The following is a 17500-nucleotide window of genomic DNA, read 5'->3' as shown; positions in this document are numbered from 1 at the left end:
GGGCTGCCTCAGTAAGAAGGGGCTGCCTCAGTAAGAAGGGGGCTGCCTCAGTAAGAAGGGGCTGCCTCAGTAAGAAGGGGGCTGCCTCAGGGAGAAGGAGCTGCCTCAGTGAGAAGGGGTTGCCTCAGTGAGAAGGGGCTGCCTCCGTGAGAAGGGTCTACCAGTAATAGACAGTATACAAACAGAACACAGACATCATACAGAATATACAATAGCAGAGCAGTGAACATAAAACATACATCTCTGGAGTAGAGGCTGATTGCAGTGGGAATATACAATTTACAGAGGGGAGATACACTGATTGTTCATAACATTAGGAACACCTGCTCTTTCCATGACATAGACTGAACAGGTGAATCCAGGTGAAAGCTATGATCCCTTATTGAAATCCACTTCAATCAGTGTAGATTAAGGGGAGGAGACAAGTTAAAGAAGGATTTTTAAGCCTTGAGACAATTGAGACATGGATTGTGTATGTGTGCCATTCAGAGGGTGAATGGGCAAGACAAAATATTTAAGTGCCTTTGAATGGGGTATGGTAGTAGGTGCCAGGCACACCGGTTTGTGTCAAGAACTGCAACGCTGCTGGGTTTTTAATGCTCAACAGTTTCCCGTGTGTTTAAAGAATGGTCCACCACCCAAAGGGCATCCAGCCAACTTGACACTACTGTGGGAAGCATTGGAGTCGACATGGACCAGCATCCCTGTGGAACTCTTTCAACACCTTGTAGAGTCCATGCCCTGACGGATTGAGGCTGTTCTGAGGGCAAAAGGGGGTGTAACTCAATATTATGAAGGTGTTCCTAATGTTTTGTACACTCAGTGTATCTATATTGAAAACAAAAAAAACTGTTTTAAGTGAGAAGTAGGCATTGGTCTGAAGCCGAAAAAGAAAGGAAATTCAGAATGCGTACTTGACCCATGCACTACCAAGGTTTTCCAGCACACAGCTTTGACCTACCACAGTAGCTATGTTGGGCTATTGTACTTCCAACAATATGTAGGCAGGTTTCTTACGATTCAAACCTTCTCAAACAGCCTAATTCATATTCTTAGAGGAGGTGCTCCCAAAATAAAGTGATTTGTACCACATACAAGGGAGTGTATTGCATTCTTCCCACCCCACTCTAAGACATTACTCCATTCCACTACCTTTTGTCTCCTCCCCTTGTCCACTCTCCTTGTCTCCTCTCCTTGTCTTCTCTCCTTGTCTTCTCTCCATGTCCACTCTCCTTGTCTCCACCCCTTGTCTCCTCTCCTTGTCTCATCTCCTTGTCACCTCTCCTTGTCTCATCACCTTGTCACCTCTCCTTGTCTCCTCTCCTTGTATAATATCCTTGTCTCCTATCCTTGTCTCCTCTCCTTGTCTCCTCTCCTTGTCTCATATCATTTTATTTTCTCCTTGTCTCCTCTCCTTGTCTCCTCTCCTTGTCTCATATCCTTTTATTTTCTCCTTGTCTCCTCTCCTTGTCTCCTCTCCTTGTCTCCTCTCCTTGTATCCTCTCCTTGTATCCTCTCCATGTCTCCTCTCCTTGTCTCCTCTCCTTGTCACCTCGCCATCCCCAGAGGGAAGAGAGGAAGGATTGATGAGAGGGAGAAAGGCAGGTCATAAGGAAGGGAGAGAAAGTGAGTTAGAGAGAGAGACTGATGACAGAGGCAGAAAGAGTTCTTGTCACCACGGAGACAAAAGTCAGGGCTTTCCCGAGGGTTCCGGCTAGAACTCCCCCGTCGAGGCTGCCTTGCCAGTGCCTGATCTATTTAGGGAACATTCCACCCCATTCACTGCTCTACGCTTGTGTCCCAAACAGCACCCTATTCACTATATACAACACTACTTTTGATTTTTTTTTTACGATATAGGGATTAGGGTGCTCTGGTCAAACGTAGTGCACTATATAGGGAATAGGGTGCTGTTTGGACTGCAGCGTATACTACTCTACTTACCATAGGGCAGTGCCCACGCCAAGCCAGTGTAATTACACACTAGTTAGTACAGGAGTTAGATAGAGAAGTGCTGAGTAAAGCCTGTGTGTGTGTGTGTGTGTGTGTGTGTGTGTGTGTGTGTGTGTGTGTGTGTGTGTGTGTGTGTGTGTGTGTGTGTGTGTGTGTGTGTGTGTGTGTGTGGTGGGGGGGGAGGGCAGAGCTTGACTAAAGATAGACTCTGCCATCCAACCGCCCAGAAAGTTTAAGGTTTAGATTCTACATTTAATTTATATGATTATACGTTTCTTTGATGATGCAGTAAGGGAGGGGATATCTATAGCTTTAGAATGACTGAATGGTGGTGGCTGGCTGGCTGGCTGGTGCTGCCTGGCTGGTGCTGGCTGGTGCTGCCTGGCTGGTGCTGGCTGGCTGGCTGCCTGGCTGGCTGCCTGGCTGGTGCTGGCTGGCTGGTGCTGGCTGCCTGGCTGGCTGCCTGGCTGGTGCTGCCTGGCTGGTGCTGCTTGGCTGGTGCTGGCTGGTGCTAGCTGGCTGGTGCTGGCTGGTGCTGCCTGGCTGGTGCTGCCTGGCTGGTGCTGGCTGGTGCTGGCTGGCTGGTGCTGCCTGGCTGGTGCTGGCTGGCTTGTGCTGCCTGGCTGGTGCTGGCTGGCTGGTGCTGCCTGGCTGGTGCTGCCTGGCTGGCTGCCTGGCTGGTGCTGCCTGGCTGGTGCTGGCTGGCTGGTGCTGGCTGGCTGGTGCTGGCTGGCTGGTGCTGCCTGGCTGGTGCTGGCTGGCTGGTGCTGGCTGGCTGGTGCTGCCTGGCTGGTGCTGGCTTGCTGGTGCTGCCTGGCTGGTGCTGCCTGGCTGGCTGCCTGGCTGGTGCTGCCTGGCTGGTGCTGGCTGGCTGGTGCTGGCTGGCTGGTGCTGGCTGGCTGGTGCTGCCTGGCTGGCTGCCTGGCTGGTGCTGGCTGGCTGGTGCTGCCTGGCTGGTGCTGGCTGGCTGGTGCTGCCTGGCTGGTGCTGCCTGGCTGGTGCTGGCTTGCTGGTGCTGCCTGGCTGGTGCTGCCTGGCTGGCTGCCTGGCTGGTGCTGCCTGGCTGGTGCTGGCTGGCTGGTGCTGGCTGGCTGGTGCTGGCTGGCTGGTGCTGGCTGGCTGGTGCTGGCTGCCTGGCTGGCTGCCTGGCTGGTGCTGCCTGGCTGGTGCTGGCTGGCTGGTGCTGGCTGGCTGGTGCTGGCTGGCTGGTGCTGGCTGGCTGGCTGGCTGGCTGGCTGGCTGCCTGGCTGGTGCTGGCTGGTAGGTGCTGGCTGGTGCTGGCTGGCTGGTGCTGGCTGGCTGGCTGGCTGGCTGGCTGGCTGGTTGGTGCTGGCTGGCTGGCTGGTTGGCTGGGTTGTCCTAGGGCTAAAGTTAAGTGTCCAGTGTAGCAGGAAGGTAAAAACCTAAATTAATATTGTATTTGTGATATGCGCCGAATACAACAGGTGTAGACTTTACTGGGAAACGCTTACTTACGAGCCCTTTCCGAACAATGTTAAAAAGTAAGAAAATTAGCTAATAAAAATAGAAAATAGTAACACAATAAATAACAATAACGAGGCTATAAACAAGGATTGTAATGTGCAGAGGTAATACTGTATGTAAATGTAGGTAGGGGTAAAAGTGACTAGGCAATCAGGATAGATAACAAACAGAGTAGCAGCAAGTGTGTGAAAGTGTGTGTATGTGTGTGTGAGTGTACAGTGGGGAAAAAAAGTATTTAGTCAGCCACCAATTGTGCAAGTTCTCCCACTTAAAAAGATGAGAGAGGCCTGTAATTTTCATCATAGGTACACGTCAACTATGACAGACAAAATGAGAAAAAAAAATCCCAAAAATCACATTGTAGGATTTTTTATGAATTTATTTGCTGCAATGATGGTGGAAAATAAGTATTTGGTCAATAACAAAAGTTTCTCAATACTTTGTTATATACCCTTTGTTGGCAATGACACAGGTCAAACATTTTCTGTAAGTCTTCACAAGGTTTTCACACACTGTTGCTGGTATTTTGGCCCATTCCTCCATGCAGATCTCCTCTAGAGCAGTGATGTTTTGGGGCTGTCGCTGGGCAACACGGACTTTCAACTCCCTCCAAAGATTTTGTATGGGGTTGAGATCTGGAGACTAGCTAGGCCACTCCAGGACCTTGAAATGGTTCTTACGAAGGCACTCCTTCGTTGCCTGGGCGGTGTGTTTGGGATCATTGTCATGCTGAAAGACCCAGCCACATTTCATCTTCAATGCCCTTGCTGATGGAAGGAGGTTTTCACTCAAAATCTCACGATACATGGCCCCATTCATTCTTTCCTTTACACGGATCAGTCGTCCTGGTCTCTTTGCAGAAAAACAGCCCCAAAGCATGATGTTTCTACCCCCATGCTTCACAGTAGAAAAGAAAAAAGTGTTCTTTGGATGCAACTCAGCATTCTTTGTCCTCCAAACACGACGAGTTGAGTTTTTACCAAAAAGTTATATTTTGGTTTCATCTGACCATATGACATTCTCCCAATCCTCTTCTGGATCATCCAAATTCACTCTAGCAAACTTCAGACGGGCCTGGACATGTACTGGCTTAAGCAGGGGGACACGTCTTGCGCTGCAGGATTTGAGTCCCTGGCGGCGTAGTGTGTTACTGATGGTAGGCTTTGTTACTTTGGTCCCAGCTCTCTGCAGGTCATTCACTAGGTCCCCCCGTGTGGTTCTGGGATTTTTGCTCACCGTTCTTGTGATCATTTTGACCCCACGGGGTGAGATCTTGCGTGGAGCCCCAGATCGAGGGAGATTATCAGTGGTCTTGTATGTCTTCCATTTCCTAATAATTGCTCCCTGTCACGCCCTGGCTCTGGGGACTCTTAAATGTTGAGCCAAGGTGTGTAGTGTCTATGTTGTATTTTCTATGTTGTGCTTTCTAGATCGTGTAGATCTATGTTGGCCAGGGTGGTTCCCAATCAGAGGCAGCTGTTTGTCGTTGTCTCTGATTGGGGACCATACTTAGGCAGCATGTTTGCACTAGTCATTGTGGGATCTTGTTCCGTATGGTTTGTTTTGGTGTTAACCTAGGACTTCACGTATCGTTTGGTTTGTTGTTTTTGTTCGTGTGTGTTAAGTACGTTAATTAAATAAAATGTACGCTTACCACGCTGCGCCTTGGTCCGTCACTTCCTTGAACGATCGTGACAGAAGATCCCACCAAAAGAGGACCAAGCAGCGTGTCCAGGAGCAAACGCCGGAGGTTACGTTAGTAGATGTCCTCCTCGGTTGGGGGAGAATCACGGAGGAGGAGGCCGTCCGTTACCGGAGGGCGATGAATGAAAATGCCCAGGCAGGAGAGGAGAAACGGCGCCAACCGTGCCGACGACGTACACCCGAGAGGCAACCCCAAGAAAATGTTTGGGGGGGGCACACGGCATGGACGACGGGGCAGCAGGAGGCAGCGACAGGGCGTATCTGCAGACTAGGAGTGGAGGCCACCAGGTTACGGGGGCTATTGGTCCAGAGGGAGCAGGAGTTAATTGGTCAGAGGGAGGAGCTACAGGAGGTGTTAAGGGAGAAGGAGAGTGTAGAGGCACGGCGAGAGGAGCTGGTTAGGCAGCAGAGGGAGCGGAGGTTTATAAGGAAACCCAGTCCCGCTCCTCGCACCAAGCAAGTGGTGTGTGTCACCAGTCCGGTCCGGCCCGTTCCTGATCCCCGCACTAAGCCAGTGGTGCGTGTTCCCAGTACGGCTCGACCCATTCCTGCTTCCCGCACAAGGCCAGTGGTGTGTGTTCCCAGCCCGGTCCGGCCTGTTCCTGCTCCCCGCACCAAGCCAGTGGTGCGCGTCGTCAGCCCGGTCCGGCCTGTTCCTGCTCCCCGCACCAAGCTAGTGGTGCTCGTCGTCAGCCCGGTCCGGCCTTGTCCTGCTCCCCGCACCAAGCCAGGGGTGCGCGTTGTCGGCCCGGTCCGGCCTGTTCCTGTCCCTCGCACCAAGCGAGTGCTCCCCGCACCAAGCCAGTGGTGTGTGTTCCCAGCCCGGTCCGGCCTGTTCCTGCTCCCCGCACCAAGACAGTGGTGCGCGTCGTCAGCCCGGTCCGGCCTGTTCCTGCTCCCCGCACCAAGATAGTGGTGCGCGTCGTCAGCCCGGTCCGGCCTGTTCCTTCTCCCCGCACCAAGCCAGGGGTGCGCGTCGTCGGCCCGGTCCGGCCTGTTCCTGTCCCTCGCACCAAGCCAGTGGTGCGCGTCGCCAGCCCGGTCCGGTCCGTTCCTGCTCCCCGCACCAAGCCAGTGGTGTGCGTCGCCAGCCCGGTCCGACCTGTTCCTGTCCCTCGCACTAAGCCAGTGGTGCGCGTCGTCAGCCCGGTCCGGCCCGTTCCTGCTCCCCGCACCAAGCCGGTGGTGCGCGTCGCCAGCCCGGTCCGGCCCGTTCCTGCTCCCCGCACCAAGCCAGTGGTGCGCGTCGTCAGCCCGGTCCGGCCCGTTCCTGCTCCCCGCACCAGGCCAGTGGTGCGCGTCGTCAGCCCGGTCCGGCCCGTCCCTCTCCCCGCACCAAGCCAGTGGTGCGTGTGTCCAGTCCGGCACGGCCCGTGCCTGTTCCACCGGTGCCTGGTCCGGCACCGGTCAGCTGCTCCACTCCGGAGCCTGAGCAATCCGCTCCACCGGTGTCCAGTCCAGCCCCTACCCTCTTGTGTTTGTGTGGCACGGTCGCAGTCCGCGCCTTTGGGGGGGGGGGGGTACTGTCACGCCCTGGCTCTGGGGACTCTTAAATGTTGAGCCAGGGTGTGTAGTATCTATGTTGTATTTTCTATGTTGTTGATCTAGATCGTGTAGATCTATGTTGGCCAGGGTGGTTCCCAATCAGAGGCAGCTGTTTCTCGTTGTCTCTGATTGGGGACCATACTTAGGCAGCATGTTTGGCACTAGTCATTGTGGGATCTTGTTCCGTATGGTTTGTTTTGGTGTTAACCTAGGACTTCACGTATCGTTTGGTTTGTTGTTTTTGTTCGTGTGTGTTAAGTACGTTAATTAAATAAAATGTACGCTTACCACGCTGCGCCTTGGTCCGTCACTTTATTGAACGATCGTAACACTCCCACAGTTGATTTCTTCAAACCAAGCTGCTTACCTATTGCAGATTCAGTCTTCCCAGCCTGGTGCAGGTCTACAATTTTGTTTCTGGTGTCCTTTGACAGCTCTTTGGTCTTGGCCATAGTGGAGTTTGGAGTGTGACTGTTTGAGGTTGTGGACAGGTGTCTTTTATACTGATAACAAGTTCAAACAGGTGCCATTAATACAGGTAACGAGTGGAGGACAGAGGAGCCTCTTAAAGAAGAAGTTACAGGTCTGTGAGAGACAGAAATCTTGCTTGTTTGTAGGTGACCAAATACTTATTTTCCACCATAATTTGCAAATAAATTCATTAAAAATCCTACAATGTGATTTTCTGGAGAAAAAAAAAATCTCAATTTGTCTGTCATAGTTGACGTGTACATATGATGAAAATTACAGGCCTCTCTCATCTTTTTAAGTGGGAGAACTTGCACAATTGGTGGCTGACTAAATACTTTTTTCCCCCACTGTATGTAGTGTGTGTATGTGTGTGTTGGAGTGTCAGTGTAAGTATGTGTGAGTGTGTGATTAGAGTCCAGCGAGTGTGCACAGAGTCAGTGCAAAAAAAGGTCAATGCAAATAGTCCAGGAAGCCATTTGATTACATGTTCAGCAGTGCTATGGCTTGGGGGTAGAAGCTGTTCAGGATCCTTTAGGTCCCAGACTTGGCACTCCGGTACCGCTTGCTGTGCTGTAGAAGAGTAAACTATCTATGGTTTGGGTGGCTGGTGTTTTTGAAACATTTCCGGGCCTTCCTCTGACACCGCCTGATATAGAGCTCCTGGATGGCATGGAGCTCGGCCCCAGTGTTGTACTGGGCCGTCCGCACCACCCTCTGTAGCGCCTCGCGATCGAGGGTGGTGCTGTTGCCATACCAAGCAGTGATGCAGCCAGTCAAGATGCTCTCAATGGTGCAGCTGTAGAACTTTTTGAGGATTTGAGGGCCCCATGCCAAATCTTTTCAACCTCCTGAGGAGGAAGAGGCATTGTCGTGCCTTCTTCACGACTGTGCTGGTGTGAGAGAACCATGTTAAGTCCTTCGGGATGTGGACACAGAGGAACTTGAAGCTCTCGACCCGCCCCATTGATGTGGATGAGGGCGGAGCTCGCACGTCCATATCCTTTAGATCAGCTCCAGGTCTCTGACATCCTATAGGCTGACCTCACTGACCTCCCCCCTATAGGCTGACCTCACTGACCTCCTCCCTATAGTTTGACCTCACTAACCTCCTCCCTATAGGCTGACCTTACTGACCTCCTCCCTATAGGCTGACCTCACTGACCTCCTCCCTATAGGCTGACCTCATTGACCTCCTCCCTATAGGCTGACCTCACTGACCTCCTCCCTATAGGCTGACCTCACTGACCTCCTCCCTATAGGCTGACCTCACTGACCTCCTCCCTATAGGCTGACCTCACTGACCTCCTCCCTATAGGCTGACCTCACTGACCTCCTCCCTATAGGCTGTCTCATCGTCGTCGGTGATCAGGCCCACCACCGTCGTGTCGTCAGCAAAACTTGATAATGGTGTTGGAGTCGTGCGTTACCACACAGTCGTGGGTGAAGAGGGAGTACAGGAGGGGACTAAGCACACAACCCCTGAGGGGCTCACATGTTGAGGGTCAGCGTGGCAGATGTGTTGTTACCTACCCTCGCCACCTGGGTGGGCGGCTCGTCAGAAACTCCAGGACACAGTTTCAGAGGGAGGTGTTCAGTCCCAGGGTCCCGAGCTTGGTGATGAGCTTCGAGGGGACTATGGGGTTGAACGCTAAGCTTTAGTCAATGAAAAGCATTCTCACATAGGTATTACCCTTGTCTTGGTGGGAAAGAGCAGTGTAGAGTGCAATAGAGATTGCGTCATCTGTGGATCTGTTGGGGCGGTGTGCGAATCGGAGTGGGTCCAGGGTGTGCTACGGGACGATAGTCATTAAGGCAGGTTACCTTTGAGTTCTTAGGAACAGGGACAATGTTGGTCTGCTTGAAACACGTTGGGATTACAGACTGGCACTAGGACATGTTGAAAATGGCCGTGCAAACACGTACGCTCTGAGAACACGCCCTGATATTCCGTCTGGCCCAGCACTAGGACATGTTGAAAATGGCCGTGCAAACACGTACGCTCTGAGAACACGCCCTGATATTCCGTCTGGCCCAGCACTAGGACATGTTGAAAATGGCTGTGCAAACACGTACGCTCTGAGAACACGCCCTGATATTCCGTCTGACCCAGCAGCCTTGCGAGTGTTAAACTGTTTAAAAGTCTTACTCACATCGGCGAGAGTGAGATCACACAGTTGTCCGGGACAGCAGGGGCTCTCATGCCTGGCTCAGTGTTGCCTCAAAGCGATCATAGAAGGCATTCAGCTAGTCTGGGAGGTTTGCGGCATTGGGCAACTCATGACTGGGTTTCCCTTTGACAGCTCGTTGAGTGCCTGCATAGTGCCATTCTCATTTTGTGGTGGGAAGTGGAGAGCAGTGATGATTAAAGATGAAAACACTATTGGTACATAAAAAAGTCAATTTACAGTGCATTCAGAAAGTATTCAGACTCCTTTACTTTTTCCACATTTTGTTACGTTACAGCCTTATTCTAAAATTGATTAAATTGTTTTTTTTCTTCTTATCAATCTACACACAATACTCCATAATAACAAAGCAAAAAAAGGTTTTTAGAAAGATTTGTAAATGTATTAAAAATAAAAAACGGAAATATCACATTTACATAAATATTCAGACCCTTCACTCCGTACTTTGTTGAAGCACCTTTGGCAGCGATTACAGCCTTGAGTCTTCTTGGGTATGACGCTACAAGCTTGGCACACCTGTATTTGGGGAATTTCTCCCATTATTCTCTGCAGATCCTCTCAAGCGCTGTCAGGTCGGATGGGGAGTGTCGCTGCACAGCTATGTTTAGGTCTCTCCAGAGATGTTTGATTGGGTTCAAGTCTGGACTCTGGCTGGGCCACTCAAGGACATTCAGAGACTTGTCCTGAAGCCACTCCTGCGTTGTCTTGGCTGTGTGCATAGGGTCATTGTCTTGTTGGAAGGTGAACCTTCGCCCCAGTCTGAGGTCCTGAGCGCTCTGGAGCAGGTTTTCATCAAGGATCTCTCTGTACTTTGCGCCGTTAATCTTTCCCTCGATTCTGACTAGTCTCCCAGTCCCTGCCGCTGAACAACATCCCCACAGCATGATGCTGCCACCACCATGCTTCATCGCAGGGATGGTGCCTGGTTTCTTCCAGACGTGACGCTTGGCATTCAGGCCAAAGAGTTCAGTCTTGGTTTCATCAGACCAGAGAATCTTGTTTCTTGTTTTTGAGGTATTCTAGTTCAGGTGAGCATAAGCTTCAGACTTGTACCTACTGTTTTCACAACGCCCAGTGTAGCTCCCCTGCAAGGCCTTGCCTGCGTGCCTCAGAGAGGGGCCCAGACAGGGATGTGTGGTGTGCTGGGAGAGAGGGATATTTATACACACACAGGGTAGACCTTAGACCAACCACAAATGGTAGAGAGGGAAAGGGAGAGTGTGGGTGTGCACGCGTTTGTGTGTGTGGGCAGAGTACTGGAGGGGAGTACTGGAAGGGTGGAAAAAATCGACAGAAAGGGAGGAAGAGTGGAAAGGAGTGAGAGTTTAATAAAAACATTAAGCAGTAAGCGACAAATATCAACATACTACTCATCTATACTGAGAAGGCATCATCTAATGGCCCAGTTGGTTTGTTCCGTTGTCCCCTGCCACTGGATCATTTTGGTACAGCCCATCCCTTATTCTGATCATCAGCTGTTGTCAAACACACGTGGGTCTGGAAAGACGATTCTCTTCCTCAATATTGTGCAGTGAATTCACACTAGATGAAACGCCTAAATTAGTATGACATCCTGGCATTTAATGCATACACAATTAGAAATGACACTTTCTGTAAAACATTCTATTTTTTTTGCACACCAAACGGTCTACTATTTCACACAGCAATTATTCAGTAATAAAGTTACCCCTCTATTCTCCCCACCCTCACTGTGTGTACTTACCTGGCTGCGCGCGCGTGTGTGTGTGTGTGTGTGTGTGTGTGTGTGTGTGTGTGTGTGTGTGTGTGTGTGTGTGTGTGTGTGTGACTGTGTCCAGGTAAGGCCAATGTGAACGTGCTGTGGGATGAGGGCTCGGTGCAGACTGCCCCTGCTGTGCCTGTTCGCATCGCCTTCGTCTTGGTGGTCCATGGCAGAGCCTCTCGGCAGTTCCAACGCCTGTTCAAGGCCATCTACCACACCTCACACTACTACTATATACACGTAGACCAGGTAAGACCATCTACCACACCTCACACTACTACTATATACACGTAGACCACTACAGACCATCTACCACACCTCACACTACTACTATATACACGTAGACCACTACAGACCATCTACCATACCTCACACTACTGTTATATACATGTAGACCACTACAGACCATCTACCATACCTCACACTACTGTTATATACATGTAGACCACTACAGACCATCTACCACACCTCACACTACTACTATATACACGTAGACCACTACAGACCATCTACCACACCTCACACTACTACTATATACACGTAGACCAGGTAAGACCATCTACCACACCTCACACTACTACTATATACATGTAGACCACTACAGACCATCTACCATACCTCACACTACTGTTATATACATGTAGACCACTACAGACCATCTACCATACCTCACACTACTGTTATATACATGTAGACCACTACAGACCATCTACCATACCTCACACTACTGTTATATACATGTAGACCACTACAGACCATCTACCACACCTCACACTACTGTTATATACATGTAGACCACTACAGACCATCTACCACACCTCACACTACTGTTATATACATGTAGACCACTACAGACCATCTACCATACCTCACACTACTGTTATATACATGTAGACCACTACAGACCATCTACCATACCTCACACTACTGTTATATACATGTAGACCACTACAGACCATCTACCACACCTCACACTACTGTTATATACATGTAGACCACTACAGACCATCTACCATACCTCACACTACTGTTATATACATGTAGACCACTACAGACCATCTACCATACCTCACACTACTACTATATACATGTAGGCCACTACAGACCATCTACCATACCTCACACTACTGTTAAATACATGTAGACCACTACAGACCATCTACCATACCTCACACTACTGTTATATACATGTAGACCACTACAGACCATCTACCATACCTCACACTACTGTTAAATACATGTAGACAACTACAGACCATCTACCATACCTCACACTACTGTTAAATACATGTAGACCACTACAGACCATCTACCATACCTCACACTACTGTTATATACATGTAGACCACTACAGACCATCTACCATACCTCACACTACTGTTAAATACATGTAGACCACTACAGACCATCTACCATACCTCACACTACTACTATATACATGTAGACCACTACAGACCATCTACCATACCTCACACTACTGTTATATACATGTAGACCACTACAGACCATCTACCATACCTCACACTACTATTATATACATGTAGACCACTACAGACCATCTACCATACCTCACACTACTGTTATATACATGTAGACCAGGTAAGACCATCTACCATACCTCACACTACTGTTATATACATGTAGACCAGGTAAGACCATCTACCATACCTCACACTACTGTTATATACATGTAGACCACTACAGACCATCTACCATACCTCACACTACTATTATATACATGTAGACCACTACAGACCATCTACCATACCTCACACTACTGTTATATACATGTAGACCACTACAGACCATCTACCATACCTCACACTACTGTTATATACATGTAGACCACTACAGACCATCTACCATACCTCACACTACTATTATATACATGTAGACCACTACAGACCATCTACCATACCTCACACTACTGTTATATACATGTAGACCACTACAGACCATCTACCATACCTCACACTACTGTTATATACATGTAGACCACTACAGACCATCTACCATACCTCACACTACTGTTATATACATGTAGACCACTACAGACCATCTACCATACCTCACACTACTGTTATATACATGTAGACCAGGTAAGACCATCTACCATACCTCACACTACTGTTATATACATGTAGACCACTACAGACCATCTACCATACCTCACACTACTGTTATATACATGTAGACCACTACAGACCATCTACCATACCTCACACTACTGTTATATACATGTAGACCACTACAGACCATCTACCATACCTCACACTACTGTTATATACATGTAGACCACTACAGACCATCTACCATACCTCACACTACTGTTATATACATGTAGACCACTACAGACCATCTACCATACCTCACACTACTACTATATACATGTAGGCCACTACAGACCATCTACCATACCTCACACTACTGTTATATACATGTAGACCACTACAGACCATCTACCATACCTCACACTACTGTTATATACATGTAGACCACTACAGACCATCTACCATACCTCACACTACTGTTATATACATGTAGACCAGGTAAGACCATCTACCATACCTCACACTACTGTTATATACATGTAGACCACTACAGACCATCTACCACACCTCACACTACTGTTATATAGAGTGCATTCGGAAAGTATTCAGACCCCTTCACTTTTTCCATATTTTGTTACGTTACAGCCTTATTCTAAAATTGATTAAATTAATTGTTTTCCTCATCAATATACATACAATACCCCATAATGACAAGTCCACCTGTGGTAAATTCAAATGATTGGACATGATTTGGAAAGGCACACACCTGTCTATATAAGGTCCCATAATTGACAGTGCATGTCAGATCAAAACCCAAGCCATGAGTTCGAAGGAATTGTCCGTAGTGCTCCGAGACAGGATTGTGTTGAGGCACAGATCTGGGGAAGGGTACAAAAACAATTATGTAGCATTGAAGGTCCCCAAGAACACAGTGGCCTCCATCATTCTTAAATGGAAGAAGTTTGGAACCACCAAGACTCTTCCTAGAGCTGGCCGCCTGGCCAAACTGAGCAATCGGGGGAGAAGGGCATTGGTCAGGGAGGTGACCAAGAATCCGATGGTCACTCTGGCAGTTCCTCTGTGGAGATGGGAGAACCTTCCAGAAGGACAACCATCTCTGCAGTACTCCACCAATCAGGGCTTTATGATAGAGTGGCCAGATGGAAGCCACTCCTCAGTAAAAGGCACATGACAGCCCGCTTGGAGTTTGCCAAAAGGCACCTAAAGGACTCTCCGACCATGAGAAACAAGAATCTCTGGTCTGATGAAACCAAGATTGAACTCTTTGGCCTGAATGTCAAGCATCATGTCTGGAGGAAACCTGGCACAATCCCCACTGTGAAGCATGGTGGTGGCAGCATCATGCTGTGGGGATGTTTTTCAGCGGCAGGGACTGGGAGACTAGTCAGAATCGAGGGAAGGATGAACAGCGCAAAGTACAGAGAGATCCTTGATGAAAACCTACTTCAGAGCGCTCAGGACCTCAGACTGGGGTGAAGGTTCACCTTCCAACAGGACAATGACCCTAAGCACACAGCCAAGACAACGCAGGAGTGGCTTCAGGACAAGTCTCTGAATGTCCTTGAGTGGCCCAGCCAGAGCCCGGACTTGAACCCGATCTAACATCTCTGGAGAGACCTGAAATTAGCTGTGCAGCGACGCTCCCCATCCAACCTGATAGAGCTTGAGAGGATCTGCAGAGAAGAATAGGAGGAATTCCCCAAATACAGGTGTGCCAAGCTTGTAGCGTCATACCCAAGAAGACTCAAGGCTGTAATTGCTGCCAAAGGTGCTTCAACAAAGTACTGAGTAAAGGGTCTGAATACTAATGTGAATGTGATATTTCCGTTTATTTTTATTTTTTTTATACATTTGCAAACATCTAAAAATCTGTTTTTGCTTCGTCATTATGGGGTATTGTGTGTAGATTGATGAGGGGGGGGGGGGAAACGATATAATCCATTTTAGAATAAGGCTGTAACATAACAAAATGTGGGAAAAGTGAAGGGGTCTGAATACTTCCCGAATGCACTGCACATGTAGACCAGGTAAAAGCACTATTAATTTAACCACCACCTTTCTACCCTTCCCCCAGCGTTCCAACTACCTCCACAGACAGGTGGGGGCGCTAGCGAGCAAGTACTCCAACGTGCGTGTTACTTCCTGGAGGATGTCCACCATTTGGGGCGGGGCGAGCCTGCTCACCATGTACCTGCGTAGCATGGACGACCTTCTCAAGATGGCCGACTGGAATTGGGACTTCTTCATCAACCTCAGCGCAGCCGACTACCCTATCAGGTGGGCATGGAGGGCGCTGGTCAAAAGTAGTACACTGTATAGGGAATAGGACCCTGATGGCTCTGGTCAAAGGTAGTGCACTGTATAGAGAATAGGGCACACACACACACACAGAATTCCACATAATAGTGGTAGTCGTTCTAACGAAAGGTCCTGAGTCACTAAATCCTCTCTACTTCCAACTGGATCTCTTATTGAAGTGAACCAATCCTATGAGCCCTGCGGCCCGCCGGACAAAATCCATCCCACGTTCCACAGCCATGTCATTAGGCCCACGTCAATACCCAGTGATTACATCAGAGTTGACACAGATCCCAGCGTGTTGCGTTTGTGTGTGTGTGTGTGTTATCGATGAGGGTGAGGAGGAGAGGAGGAGAGGAGGAGAGGAGAGAGGAGGAGAAGAGAGGAGAGGAGAGGAGAGGAGAGGAGAGGAGAGGAGGGGAGGAGGAGAGGAGGGGGAGAGGAGGAGAGGAGGGAGGAGAAGAGGAGGAGAGGGAGAGGAGGAGGAGGAGAGGAGGAGGAGAGGAGGCGGAGGAGAGGAGGAGGAGAGGAGGAGGAGAGGGATAGTACATGTTTTCTTGCTCCATCGGATTGACAGAGTGTAAAGGAAGGAGAGATGAAGCATAGAGAGACACTGTATATACAGTTGAAGTCTGAATTTTACATACACCTTAGCCAAATACATTTAAACTCAGTTTTTCACAATTCCTGACATTTAATCCTATTAAATATCCCCTGTCTTAGGTCAGTTAGGATCACCAGTTTATTTTAAGAATGTGAAATGTCAGAATAATAGTAGAGAGAATGATTTATTCCAGCTTTTATTTCTTTCATCACATTCCCAGTGGGTCAGAAGTTTACATACACTCAATTAGTATTTGGTAGCATTGCCTTTAAATTGTTTAACTTGGGTCAAACGTTTTGGGTAGCCTTCCACAAGCTTCCCACAATAAGTTGGTTGAATTTTGGCCCATTCCTCCTGACAGAGCTGGTGTAACTGAGTCAGGTTTGTAGGCCTCCTTGCTCGCACACGCTTTTTCATTTCTGCCCACAAATGTTCTATAGGATTGAGGTCAGGGCTTTGTGATGGCCACTCCAATACCTTGACTTTGTTGTCCTTAAGCCATTTTGCCACAACTTTGGAAGTATGCTTGGGGTCATTGTCCATTTGGAAGACCCATTTGCGACCAAGCTTTAACTTCCTGACTGATGTCTTGAGATGTTGCTTCAATATATCCACATAATTGTCCTTCCTCATGATGCCATCTATTTTGTGAAGTGTACCAGTCCCTCCTGCAGCAAAGCACTCCCACAGCATGATGCTGCCACCCCCGTGCTTCATTTTTGGGATGGTGTTCTTCGGGCTTGCAAGCCACCCCCTTTTTCCTTCAAACATAACGATGGTCATTATGGCCAAACAGTTCTATCTTTGTTTCATCAGACCAGAGGACATTTCTCCAAAAAGTACGATCTTTGTCCCCATGTGCAGTTGCAAACCGTAGTCTGGCTTTTTTATGGCGGTTTTGGAGCAGTGGCATCTTCCTTGCTGAGCGGCCTTTCAGGTTATGTCGATATAGGACTCGTTTTACTGTGGATATAGATACTTTTGTACCTGTTTCCTCCAGCATCTTCACAAGGTCCTTTGCTGTTGTTCTGGGATTGATTTGCACTTTTTGCATCCAAAGTACGTCCATCTCTAGGAGACAGAACGCGTCTCCTTCCTGAGCGGTATGACGGCTGCGTGGTCCCATGGTGTTTATACTTGCGTACTATTGTTTGTACAGATGAACGTGGTACCTTCAGGCGTTTGGAAATTGCTCCCAATGATGAACTAGACTTGTGGAGGTCTACTATTTTTTTTCTGAGGTCTTGGCTGATTTCTTTTGATTTTCCCATGTCAAGCAAAGAGGCACTGAGTTTGAAGGTAGGCCTTGAAATTCATCCACAGGTACACCTCCAATTGACTCAAATGATGTCAATTAGCCTATCATAAGCTTTTAAAGCCATGACATCATTTTCTGGAATTTTCCAAGCTGTTTAAAGGCACAGTCAACTTAGTGTATGTA

At 48.8% G+C, this 17500-nt stretch overlaps 1 pseudogene across 1 annotated transcript in view; it reads left to right on the top strand.

The window, feature by feature from the left end:
- LOC311125040 (xylosyltransferase 1-like) overlaps positions 1-17500 on the top strand; it is a 60913-nt pseudogene that overhangs the window by 20327 nt on the left and 23086 nt on the right. Inside the window, exons 3-4 of the transcript in view lie at positions 11162-11334; positions 15232-15434. The product of the transcript in view is annotated as a xylosyltransferase 1-like (transcript). The remainder of the gene's footprint in view (positions 1-11161; positions 11335-15231; positions 15435-17500) is intronic.

Source organism: Coregonus lavaretus (genome assembly GCF_964263955.1).
Source record: "Coregonus lavaretus genome assembly, contig: HAP1_SCAFFOLD_343, whole genome shotgun sequence".
NCBI lineage: Eukaryota > Metazoa > Chordata > Actinopteri > Salmoniformes > Salmonidae > Coregonus > Coregonus lavaretus.
This window is presented reverse-complemented; position numbering and strand designations above follow the sequence as displayed.